At 33.5% G+C, this 13458-nt stretch overlaps 1 non-coding gene across 1 annotated transcript; it reads left to right on the top strand.

Moving 5' to 3' along the window:
• Positions 1–4134: 4134 nt before the first annotated feature.
• On the top strand, positions 4135–4241 carry LOC128292016 (small nucleolar RNA R71). Its single transcript, XR_008282000.1, has one exon. It is a non-coding gene; the product is annotated as a small nucleolar RNA R71 (small nucleolar RNA).
• The last annotated feature ends 9217 nt before the right edge of the window (positions 4242–13458 follow it).

Here is a 13458-nt window from a genome sequence, read left to right as displayed (position 1 = left end):
ATGGTTTTTAAAACACTAAAACGGAACGTGGGTTTTTAACTCCAATGTGGCACGTCAGATTCGGCCATAACGTCTGGGCTGGGTTTGGGGTGTTACACAGTGGATAGTGATAGTGTGACAAGTTGCTGATGATCCCCGAGCAAAAAGGCCAGGATCAACAATCTATAAAACAGAGAAACATAACAACAGAGTAAGCTTTTGTAAGCTTAGTAAGTCTTAAGCAATTTAAAACCAGTGAACTCAAATATAACCAATTTGTTTATTTGATTCACATATAACATTTCATTTCATATCTATAGTTATCCTCATCGGACAAATCAAAATGTATATCTCCCAATATCCTATAGTATTTCTCCATAACCGAATACTCACATATTCATATGGCATTTTCATATTTGGTTTTCACTTTACAATCATGATTTAATTCTGATGGGTCTAACATGTACAAGTATTTATCACATACCTGACCAACCAAATTAAAAGTCGATCTTACGAATTCTCATATAACCTCTTTCTAGGTGTACTACCCTTTTTGGCCGAATATACACAATTATGTAGTACACAATAAGCAGATAAATTCTCACTTGATAGTGATCTCTTATAAACATAGGTACATTACATATTTTCACCTAACTTTTCACATTGACCAAATGCACAATAATCATAGAACAGTCTTATTGCTTTACTCACATATGCATCACATAACAACCTTGTGATTTAATCCAAATCAATCTTAAATATAATCTCAAAATACATACCTGACCAACTTAATGCATTGAACATATTTATTACCAATTGTTACTGTGAAGTCGTATAATCTTATGCTTTACTCGAATCTTCAGCGAGACCTTTAGCTCGAATAATCTCCACACGTAGTTATCGGGTCTTACCCGGACAAAATCTCCACACGTAGTCATCGGGTCTTACCCGGAATATATTTCCAGGTTTCATGTACATTTAATCACATGTTACAACATTCACATCGACTGTCATATTTGTAATTCATTTGCCTCATCAAATATCTAATAATACACACCTTTCACATTTGGTCATTCGGCCACAATATATACACTTCTCATACATATTTTACATTAGCCATACGGCTTTACCACATATACATATCTCATACATATTTCACATTAGCCATTCGGATTTACCGCATATATATATCTCATACATATTTCATGTTAGCCATTCGGCTTTACCACATATATATATCTCATACATATTTCATGTTAGCCATTCGGCTTTACCACATATACATATCTCATACATATTTCACATTAGCCATTCGGATTTACCACATATACATATCTCATACATATTTCATGTTAGCCATTCGGATTTACCACATATATATATATCTCATACATATTTCATGTTAGCCATTCGGCTTTACCACATATACATATCTCATACATATTTCACATTAGCCATTCGGCTTTACCACATATATATATCTCATACATATTTCATATTAGCCATTCGGCTTTACCACATATACATATCTCATACATATTTCACACTAGCCATTTGGCTTTACCACACATATATATATTTATCTTGTACATCAATTTCAGCAATAGCTTATAAGCAACTCAAATAGTTTCATCAATGTTTACAACAAAATCACATATTCACTACAAGCTATTTTCCTGAGCAATAGTCATTAAATTATTTGTAACTGGAGCTACGAAACTCCAAATGAAGTGCTGTTAATTTTCCTTGAAAACAGACTCATATATCTTCTATCCATAAAATTTTCAGAATTTTGGTTTGACCAATCAGTACCAAAATTTTTCTTAAAGTTTCCCTATTTCACTTTGTTTGACTATATCGACCACTCTTCACTACTGAATCAACTTTCTCATTGTACAGAATTCAAAATATGTTCTTGTTTATTTCATTTGAAACTAGACTCATTAAGGAGTCTAAGCATATAAATTTTATCTTATAACAATTTTTTGTGTGATTTATAATGATTTTCTAAAAAAATAGGGATTTTGGAGTCATTCGATACTTTATCTCACACAACTTTAAATATCTCTTTATAGGAAATTCCTTTGCTTACACGGTTTCTTTTATAAGAAACTAGACTAATTAATATTTGATTACATATTTTATTCAGCCTATAATTCCACACCAACAATTTATGGTGATTTTCTAAAATCACGTTACTGCTTATTGTCCTAAGCAAATTATTACAATTTGCTCTTAAATTTCAAGTCCAAACACTTATGAACTTACCATTTGAGTTTAAAACATATCATGGCCACATCATATCTTATTAAATGAACTCATTATGTCCTATTATGATTGAATTTACTCAATGTTTAATCACTTAAAACTTACCTCGGAAGTGGTCGACGACTAGATACCCACGGCTATTCGTTTACTTTCTCTTTTCCCTATCCGACTTTGATCCTCTTTGCTCTTAAGCTTAAGTAAAACAATAGATTTGCTTAAGTACTTAACTAATATTATTCACTTAACAATCACATTTGGCAATCACATATCATTTAATCTATATCTAAAACAATAGATTTCAATATGTATCATATTTAATAAAACATGCCATGACTCGATTTCATGCTTATTTAATTTATATCTAATTCACATTCACAAGCAAAGAGTCACTTAATTTATCATGCTTTCTTATACATGAATTTAATCATATTGCGAATGTCCTTATGTGTACATGGTACATACATAAGGCATATATATATATATACCTATATATGACCATTACAATTTAAACATTTAATCATAATCAGCAAGCTTTATTTCAACTATTTAAGGTGCAAACCAATTATGTTATTCATTAACATTTCGTCATATTAAATCTTTGATTAACCAATTTAACACATACCAAAATCCAATCATACATCTAACCTTTATCTCAATACCAAACCGAGTTATAAGATTATACATTACACTAAGCATATCATTAAACATACCTATTCAATTTAGCTAATTTCATAGCCAATTAATCACCTTACCCCACATTACTCAATGCCGAATATTAACCCAACATCTCAAGCATAATCACCATGAAACTTACCTTAATACACATTTTATCCCATTGCTGAATACATATATATATCATCAAATAAATATTTATTCACATAACAACAATTCATTCACATCTCTATAAATGATCATAATCGGACATTATAAACAAATCAACTAGTTTAGCATTCAAATTCTTCTAACCATTCCTCAATCACTTACTCAATGAACAACAATCCAAGCACATCAAAGCATAGTCGAATGTATCATTCTTCTTAAATTCAAAAATAAATGCATGGGCTAACTTCAAAATCTATTTAACAACTCAACTTTACCAAAATTATCAAGAAATTAAGCCAAACATACCTCCAATTGCTAATATAATTGCCATATGTCTAAGGGCCCCCTTTTGTTCTTCTTTGATCCTAAGAATCGGCTATTGAGAGAAAGAATGGATAAAACTTTGTTTTCATCCCTTTTTTTCCATTATAAAACTTTATTTCATATTTTATAAGTCTTTATTTAATTCTTTAACAAAATGTATATAATATCATTTATTAGCCATCATTACAACAAATAAAATACATATTTTCTCACCTAAAACCATCATGGTCGGCCATTATCGTGAAAAATGGGGACTTTGACATGCAAGTCCCCATATTTAATCCATGAAACAATTTGGCCATTTTAAAAATTAACCAACACATTTTCAATGTTTCTCACATAAGCCCTTTTGATTAAATTCGCAGTCAATTGACAAAATCAAAGCATCAATATTTCACACATAAATTGTAACATAAAATAGACATGAAATTTAACAATCAATTATTTGTGTGACTCAGTTTTGTGGTCTCGAAACCATTTCCCGACTAGGGTCAAATTAGGGATGTCACAGTAACCGCGTCGATGTTGAAAACACCGGCTGCTTTCGTCGATTTTGTTCTCATAACTTGCCACTGATAGTTATTCAGTGACATCTCCTCAATAAATTCGTAAGCCGCCTTAGGTATCTTATTATTGATAGTTCCTCCAGTGATTGATGCTCCTCCAGTGACTGCATCAATCATTTGCCGAGTCAAAGGATTTAAGCTATTATGAAACGTTTGAACCTGTAGCCAAAGCGGTAACCCATGGTTAGGGCACCTTCTCAAAAGGTCCTTATATCTCTTCCATGCATCGTAAAGTGTTTCTAAATCCATCTGCACAAAAGAAGAGATATCATTACGTAATCTGGCTGTTTTAGCCGGTGGAAAATATTTTAATAGGAGCTTTTCGGTCATTTGTTCCTAAGTAGTGATTGACCTCGTGGTAACGAGTTCAACCATTGTTTAGCCTTATTCCTGAAAGAAAAGGGAAACAACCAAAGGCAAATGGCGTCATGAGAAACGCCACTAAATTTTAAAGGTATCGCAAAATCCTAGGAAATTTGCCAAGTGAGCGTTGGGATCCTTGTCCTGCAAACTATCAAACTGAACAAACTATTGTATCATTTGAATTGTGGTAGGTTTTAGTTCAAAATTATTTGCAGTAATAGCAGGTCTAACTATAATTGACTCAGTTCCTGTTAACTTAGGTTTTGCATAATCATACATAGTGCATGGAGTAGGATTCTGATTTACTGGATCAACAGCAATCGTAGGAGGTAGTGGATTTTCTTGGTTTTCAGCCATCTCCTTGGTTGGGGTTGAAGTATCGTCCTCTTGCTCATCCTCTGTGTATCTTAGGCTTCGCCTTATTTCTCTCCAATTTCTGTGAACTGTACGGTCGATCTCGTCATCAAAAAGTAGTGGTCCTGACGAGTTTCTTCTGGTCATAAACTAGAAAAACCTATCAGAAGGAAATAAGAGAAAAATTAGAAAAGAAAATAAAAATTTAAATTGTAATAAAAGTAAAGTGGCTAAAGTAATAAAAATCAAGTTTTCCTAATATCCTAGTTCCCCGACAACGGCGCCAAAAACTTGATGCGTGATATTCGTAACAGGTTTTAAAGATTTATAAATGAAACATTTTTTAGACTAACTTATTATCACTATTAAGGCAAGTGTACCTATCTAACAGTAGTATAGTTCAGCAAGACCGAATTGTCGAACCTAAAGGAACTACGAGTACTAATATTTACTTCTTTTTTATTATTTAGCCTAAAATTTAAGAGGTTTGGTTGTCTAAACTAATTACTAACTAAGAATGCACAGAAAGAAAAATTTGGGAAAATACTGTTGGGAAATTTTGATTGATTGAGACAATACCTAAGGACAAATCCACCTAGACTTCACTTGTTATTTAACTTTGAATCAGACCATTTAATCATTTGACTTGATCCGTAGAAATCTCTAAGTTATATTATTATTTCTCTCGAGACTAATAACATCTAACCCTAGGTTGAATAATTGAAATCTCTTTCTAATTAACACCCTAGAATTGCATTAACTCGATCTATGGATTCCCTTATTCGGTTTCACCCTAATTCGAAAAAATCTTGTCACCCTATCTCTAGGCGCACAATCAACTCTGCTTAATTATGACAAATTTACTCTTAGACAGGGTCATTCCTCCTCTGAATAAGAGCTTAACTTGAATCAATATCCTAGAATATCAAAACAAGAATTAAAAACACATAATTAAGAACAAGTCAAATATTTATCATACAATTCAGATAATAATAACAAGATCTATCTTAGGTTTCATTCCCCTTAGGTATTTAGGGGTTTAGTTCATACTTATGAAAGAAAACATCTCAAAAGAATAAAAATAACAAAACATAAGAAAACTCAAAACTCCTGAAGGAACTTGAAGCGAGATCTCCAATCTTGATGATGAATCTGGCTCTTGAGATGGATCAATCGGCTTTCCTTGAGTAATTCCTTGCTTCCTACTCTGCATCCCCCTCCTAAGTGCCTCAAGTGTTTAAATAGGCTTTTGAATGCCTAAGAGCCCTAAAAATTGGCCTTTTTCGAATAGGACTAAACTTGGGCTCGGCAGGGACACGCCCGTGTGCAATTACTCCAGCTCATGGTCAAGGCTGTTAAATTGGCATGGGCGTGTGGGCTACCCGTGTAAGTCGTGCTTTGATCCTGCAAAATTGACACGGCCGTGTGACATGTGACATCCCAAAATTGACCATAGTCGGGATGTGGTTTTGGGACCACAAAACCGAGACACAAGAATAATTAATTATTATTTTCTATGTTTATTGTGCATGAACGCACATATGTGAAAATTTCGTGCCTTAATTTCGTCATTCGTAGGTGAAATTTATTAGAAAGGACTTATGTGAGGAAATTGAGAAATGTGCTAGGCTAATGTTAAAGTGGCCTATTGATACATATTAGAAAATGCTTGGACTTGCATGTCAAATTGCCAAATTTTCCTTATGGTGGCGCCAAGTTAGATTGATGATGGGCAATATATTTGTTTGCCTTAGATATTATAATAAGAAATTGGATTATGGGAGACAAACTAAAATAAAGAAAGGAATTAAAAAGAAAGGGAATAAAATAAGAAAAAAAAAGTGTGGATGCCTCCCCCAATTTGCCGTGAATGGAGCAAAGAAAGAAAAAAAGAGAGCTTCATTTCCTTTGGTTCTCTCTTAGCGAATTGAAGAAAGAAAGGGGAGGGAGATTTCGTCAACTTTAAGCTCAAAACAAGGTTAGTAATTCATGTTAGATTTTGAAATTTCAGCTTAATGAAAGTTGATTACTAAGTTCTTTAACTAGCCCATGTTAAAATTTTGGATTTGGGTGGTGCATGAAGTATTCGGCCATGGTAGATAGTGAAGGAGTTGATTATTTTCTTTGTGTTAAATGAGTGATTGTGGATGGGTGAAGTGTGAGCTAGTTAAATATTCATATAGTTAGGTTGGATGATAGGAAGAAAAAATCAGCTTGTGTATGTACACTAAGGCCGAATATGAAGTTGGAGATTTGTGGGAAATGTATGTGTCTTGAAGTGTTGGAATGGAGAGGATGCTTTAATTGTGTTATGAACAATTATGTGTTAGAAATTGTGATTTTGGGTTGACTAGGATTTTCGCCATAGTGGTCATTGAGGATTAAGGTTATGTTTCATGCTAAACTTGATAAATCTTGGTGTATGGGTGTTTGAACTAAACTAATGATCAAATAGATGCATAAATACAAAGTAAGAAGAATCGGCTATTGTATGTAATATTATTGCCGAATGTGAAAATACTATACTTGAGTAATGAATGTGATTGGATTATTGATAGTATGGTAATTGCATAAGGCTATTAGCGAATAGCTAAGAACGTAAGGTAGTAAGATAAAAATTTTACTATGTCGTTCGTATGTCATAAGATCATTAAAATGTGGATACCAATATATGTACCAAAGCGGTTGAATGAGCTAATTTATTTGTTTAAGCTCAAGATCCTAAAGGAGAGGCGCCCAACAAGGGAAATCAAGATCATCGAGTAGCCGACTTGGAATTATTTACCGAACACAAGGTAAGTCATTTAGCACATATGTTTGATATTGCTTAAATGATTGGAAAATCTATGCAATTGTGTTTAATGGAATGCTATATATATGTATAAATGAAATTGTATGTGTATGGAATGAGGATAATTGTTGAATGTAAAAGAAATGTGTAGAAAGTTTGCTTTCGGCACTATGTAAAAGGGCAATACGTGTGTATGGTGACGAGATTGGCACTAAGTGTGCGTGCTGGAAATATATGGCACTAAGTGTGCGTGTTGGAAATATATGGCACTAAGTGTGCGTGCTAGAAATATTTGGCACTAAGTGTGCAAGCTGGAAAAATACTGCCTTTGGGTGTGCGAGTTCGAGGGTATGGCTTTGTGTGTGCGAGCTTAAATTACGTGGCACTAAGTGTGCGAAATCGAGTAGTAAGCACTGTGTGTGCGTATCTATATATATGGAGGTGTGTCTCCATTGAATTGAGTATGGACAGCGGATCGGGTAAGTACCTCGAGCTCATGACGAATAGAGAATACGTTCATGCTTGGGGTTGAATTTGGTAAGCCTTAAATCTATGTGATGATTGAAATTGTATGGTTGTGCTGGAAAATGAGTTAATGTGTAAAAATGCTTGATTATCTTGTTGTGTAGAATATGAAATGTGGATGTATGAATTGGTACAAGATTGGACCGAAAGGTCCGAGGTATTATGGTATAGATTCGATATGGACGAGTACCTAGCCTCATTTGTTGTACATGTAGTAGTAACTTTATCAGTGGATTGATGAATGCTTATGACTTACTGAGTTGTAAACTCACTCAGTGTTTTTCTTGTCACCCATTTTAGGTCTCTCGGACTCGTATTGTTTGCATGATCGGGACCGTCGTTGGAGTCATCACACCGCTGAAATCTTGTGGTATTGTTTTTGTTGTTGAAGAACATTTGGCATGTATAGGCTATTATATTTTGTCGAATTGTGGGTTGTAAACTTTAAGCCATGTGAAAATGGCCTATGTGGTCGTCGAGTGGGATGCTAGAACCTATAGCCACGAGTCTAAGAAACTCAAATTTTGATAAGGTGGCCATAATTTGTGTCATGTATGATGGATGATTAAGGCCAAGGAAAAATTCATGAAATTGGCATAGTCTACTGCAGTAACTGTTGCGGACAGCAGCAGTGAGATGAGATTGAAAAATCACTAAAAATAGTAGAAGTAGAATTAAATAGTGAGTAAATTATGGAACTGAACCTTGATGAATCTATTTTTATATGGACGAAACGAAACGACCATATGAGCAGTATACTGAGAAATATTAAAGTTCTCGTGAGACAGGGCCAGAACGGTTTCTGGGTCCCCTGTCGCGACTTTGAAAATTTACCATAAATTATCCAGAAAGAATTAGGAGTCATGCCTTATATGTACAGATTCCATTTTGAGTCTAGTTTCATTAGAAACAAACGGTACCAGTATTAAAGCCCTGTACAGAGAGATATTCAAGTTTTAATGCGCGAAGGTCAGAGCAGTCGATCCCTGTAACATGGGTGACTTTAACTAATAAACTGTACCAATTGGCCCAACAAAAAATTCTAAAAATAAATCCATGGATGGGTATATGAGTATAAATTCAGGGAAAATTTACGAAACCAGTTTCCGAGTTTTGAAACTCGAGATGTGATTTTTAAGGCGACGGTGACGCAGTTTTCCAGCCTGACTGGTAATGTCAAATTGGTTGGTATCTTGAGAGGATTTGGCCGTTAACCCCTCGTGTCCGACACCGGCGTCGGTCACGAATTAGGGGTGTTACATGACACGCCCACGTGAGGAAGTCCAGGCCGTGTTGTTTTCCCAAATGGGTCCATTTTCTCTGTTTTCGGCCCGTTTCTCGCTCTTTTTACTCTCCTATGCTCACCCAAGTATAAAACATGAAATTAAAGATTAGGAGCATCGAATTCACCAAATCTAAGGAGAAATCATTCGTAAATGCGCTAAGCATGGGATAAAAATATGTATAAATTACGGTTGATCAATAATCTCGGTTAATGAATAGTAATTTACGTGAATTAATTGTAAATGTTCTAAAAGTTTCAGTAATGCTCCGTAACCTTGTTCCGGTGATGGATACGGGTTAAGGGGTGTGACAGGGGTGGCTGACTCGAATTGGTAGGATCTATTCCTGGGATATACGACCAAACATCTCCAACATGGTTTTTTCGATCACTGTCAAGTACGGATTGATATGATTGGAGGGATTAGAGGTCGACTATCAAGAAAGCATTCTCAATTTTGGTTTAATGCGAACTGGGTACTTGAAGAAAATTTTGAGGATCAAGTAAAAAATTTTGGGAATCAAATAATAGAAAGATTCCTATTAAGGTACATGATCTAATATCCAACCTAAGCTAGTGGGTGAAAGTGAATTTGTGGGATAAGGATCCCAAAATTTTAACATTGAATGCGAGATTGAGTGAATTATATTTGGTGGCTCGATCATTATATCAGTAAAACACCAGAGGTGATCCTTTCTTCCTCCCGTCAATCACAAGTATGCTTCCATTTACGACTCAATCTCTCTGGCAATCTAATTTACTAGCTCGCACTAGTCTTGATTTACTAGTTCTTCCACTTTCTCTAGAGCCTCTTATATCCAATATTTTGGGGGTTTAATAACTCCTACCCTCGTCTGCCAAAATGTGTACTGCTTCATTAGCTTTCTGAGATACGTGTAAAATTTCTATTTTATCAAACATGCAAATCCTTTATTTTACTTCCTTGACCATATTACTAATGTTCGATTCATCCTCCTCTACGGCCCTTACTCTCTTGATGACAATTAAGGTGTCCCTTTTTACTAAAATTCTCCTAAACCCTAGTTCCTTTGTGAAAATTACAGCTTGCAAACATGCTCGTGCTTTTTCCATGGTTGAGTTTAACACATGCTCATTCGAGTAAGTATACACTGCCATAACTAGGCCCACGCTGTTCCTAATTAAAATCCTCAATACTGATTTATTTGACTGTTGATGAAATGAGGCATCAAAGTTTTCTTTAATGTTATCACCTTTTGGTGGTTCCCATTTACTAACTATAGGGTTTTGCATTGACATTGCTACATCTTCCAATTTCTTCGTCTTTGAAACATAAGCATGGACAAAAGCTAGTACTTCATATGTACATTTCCATGCCCCCTTATGATATACTGTTTAGATCAAAATACACCAAGAGGAGAGGTGAATTGGTGTATCAAAACGTTTTTGGGAAATGATGAAAATAAAATGACTCAAGTATTTATAGTGGTTCGGCCTCAATTGCCTACCTCCACTCCTCAACTAATGATTTCCTAAATCCACTAGATTTGAACCTTTAAGGACAATATTTAACCTTACAAATTCCTTGTAACAGCCCTATTTAGACCCTGTTTGGAACGGTAGTTTCGAGACCACGAATCCGAGTTAGAAAAATATTTTGAAATTATTTTCTATGTTTCTTATGTGTGAATTTATTTATGTGAAATTTTCATACTTTAATTTTATCGTTTGAATACCCGATTAAATAAAAGAAGTTAATCGCGTAAAATGAAAATTTAATGGTTTAATGTGTAAGGACCGAATTGTTTTGTCTTTGTACGTTAAGGTATTTAACATGCAATTTTTCGATGATAATAAGTAATGGACGATAAAGACCTTAAGTTATAATGGTTTTGCATTAATTAATAAAGGTTATATTTGTAAAATGTATAATAACATGTAATAATAAAACATTAAAAAAAGTGTTCATACACTTTGCATGAACGAATATAAAGAAAAGAAAAATAAATAAAGCTTCCATAGGTTCAGCCATTGTTGATAGCTTAATCAAGGTATGTAATTAGGTTTTTTTATAATTTTTACGTTCTTGAGATCGTTGCTAAGTTATCTACAAAGCCCATGCTCGAATTTTTAATTTTGGTGAATATTTTAAGTTATGCCATTGATGAATATTTGAATTTTGTGATGTTAGTTGGTGAAATATGAAAGATATGTTTTGCATTGGAATTTTTGATGATATTGAGTAATTAAGACTAAATTGAAAAAATAATAAATTGAGCGACTAAAATGTGAAATAAATGAAATGTATGGACTTGTATGAACACTAGGAATATTCGGTCTAAGCAAGGTGTGTGAAAATTTTGCATGTTTTGTGTTTTATGCAATTTGGACTAAATTGTAAAAAGTGTAAAATGTTAGGGGTAAAATGGTAATTTTCTATTTATGTGTTTTTGGATGAATTTGATTGAATATATGATTAAATAAGTTTAATTTATATTAATTTAGATCAAGAAAAGAGAAAATCAGATTTGGATCGGGGGAAACCTAAAGTTGTCAACTAGTCGTCCTGTTCCATTTTTCATCATCCGAGGTAAGTTTATAAGCAAATAGACGTTGTTAATTTTAATTAAATGTGAGTTATATATGCTGAAATGAAATATGTGAATATATATATGAGTTAGCTAAATATGTACAAGCTTGGCAGCTATGTTTATGAATTCGTTTTGATTGAGTTATGACGTCCGAAAGCCCCGTATGAACCTTAGGAATAGCTAGGATACATATGTCATGACATAGGATTCCGATATGTGATGTGCGAGTAAGACCATGGCATCGATATATGTGTACGAGTAAAACCACATTTTATACGTTGGCATTGATATGTGACTTCGATATTTGTGTGCGAGTAAGACCACGTTTTATACATGGGCATCGATATGTGACTCCGATATATGTGTGCAAGTAAGACCCTGTTTGGGAAAGTGGCATCGATATGTGATTACATGTAAGACCACGTTTGGGACGTTGGCATTGTACGATATATGTGATTATCTGAGTGTCCTATCCAATTTCAAATGGTTCATTGCGCAACGATAAGTTGTGATCGAATGTGTAAAATGAGCTAAAACGACCAGGTATGAGTTAGCTTATTACCTACTTGAAATAAGGTAAGTAAGTTACTTACTATTTGTTACAAAACATGTATGATGTAAATGGAGAATTTATGTGAATATGGAAAGTGTATTCATCCTTTATAATATATAATGTGAATGTTTTTGAAATAATTCTTGAATATGTGTATATAAGATTAGGTATATTCGGCCAATGTGAAATTTTATATGGAAGTATATGTTATATATATAATTATGATCTTGAAAATAAATGTGAATATGATAGCATAAATTAGTTTGGTTAAGTTGAGTTGATGTTAACATTAAGTTATTTATTTACTTATGACTTACTAAGCTATGATAGCTTATTGTATGTGTTTGTTTGCATTGTTTTATAGATTTTGGAGTCAAGTTACGAGCTCGGGGATCATCGTCAAAGTATATCACACTATCGACTGCATTCAGTATTTTATAAGTTGAATTTTCGAACTTATGGCATGCATAGGCTAGATTCTAATTTGAAATGTTGGATTTTGGTTTTGTATAATTTAAGCCATGTGAAAATGGCTTAACTTCTATGCTTGAATTTGGTTTTGTTTGATTATGGTTAAAGTTCATTTTGGTTATCATGCTATTTGTCATGATGAATGATATTGGTGATATGTGTTTTTGTGCATTGAAGTTGGTTGGTGATTTTTGGATGTGTGCATTTGGTTAATTCAGTTATGATATATGGATATATAAATATGTATGTGAATTCGGTTGATATGCTTAATTAAGGTTTTATTATGTGATTTGGTATTAAGGAATATTTGGTTATATCCAAACATGGTTGGAGTTCATTTTGATATGCATGTTATATGGTATGGTTTATCTTTATAAATGGTTTATATTATTATCGAATTGTTATGAAACAAGTTGGTTTTGAGTTGTATTTTGGTAAATGTATAATATAAGTATTTAACATGATTTGGTATATATATATACATAAGAATATGATGCAATAAGTTTGATATGACATAAAACTTAATAAAATGTATACTTAAATACTTAGTCAAATATATGGTCTTTGAATTAATTAAAAATGTGATCTTT

Source organism: Gossypium arboreum, chromosome 4 (genome assembly GCF_025698485.1).
Source record: "Gossypium arboreum isolate Shixiya-1 chromosome 4, ASM2569848v2, whole genome shotgun sequence".
Lineage (NCBI taxonomy): Eukaryota > Viridiplantae > Streptophyta > Magnoliopsida > Malvales > Malvaceae > Gossypium > Gossypium arboreum.
Note: the sequence above shows the minus strand (reverse complement) of the source record. Positions and strands in the feature narration are given on the sequence as shown.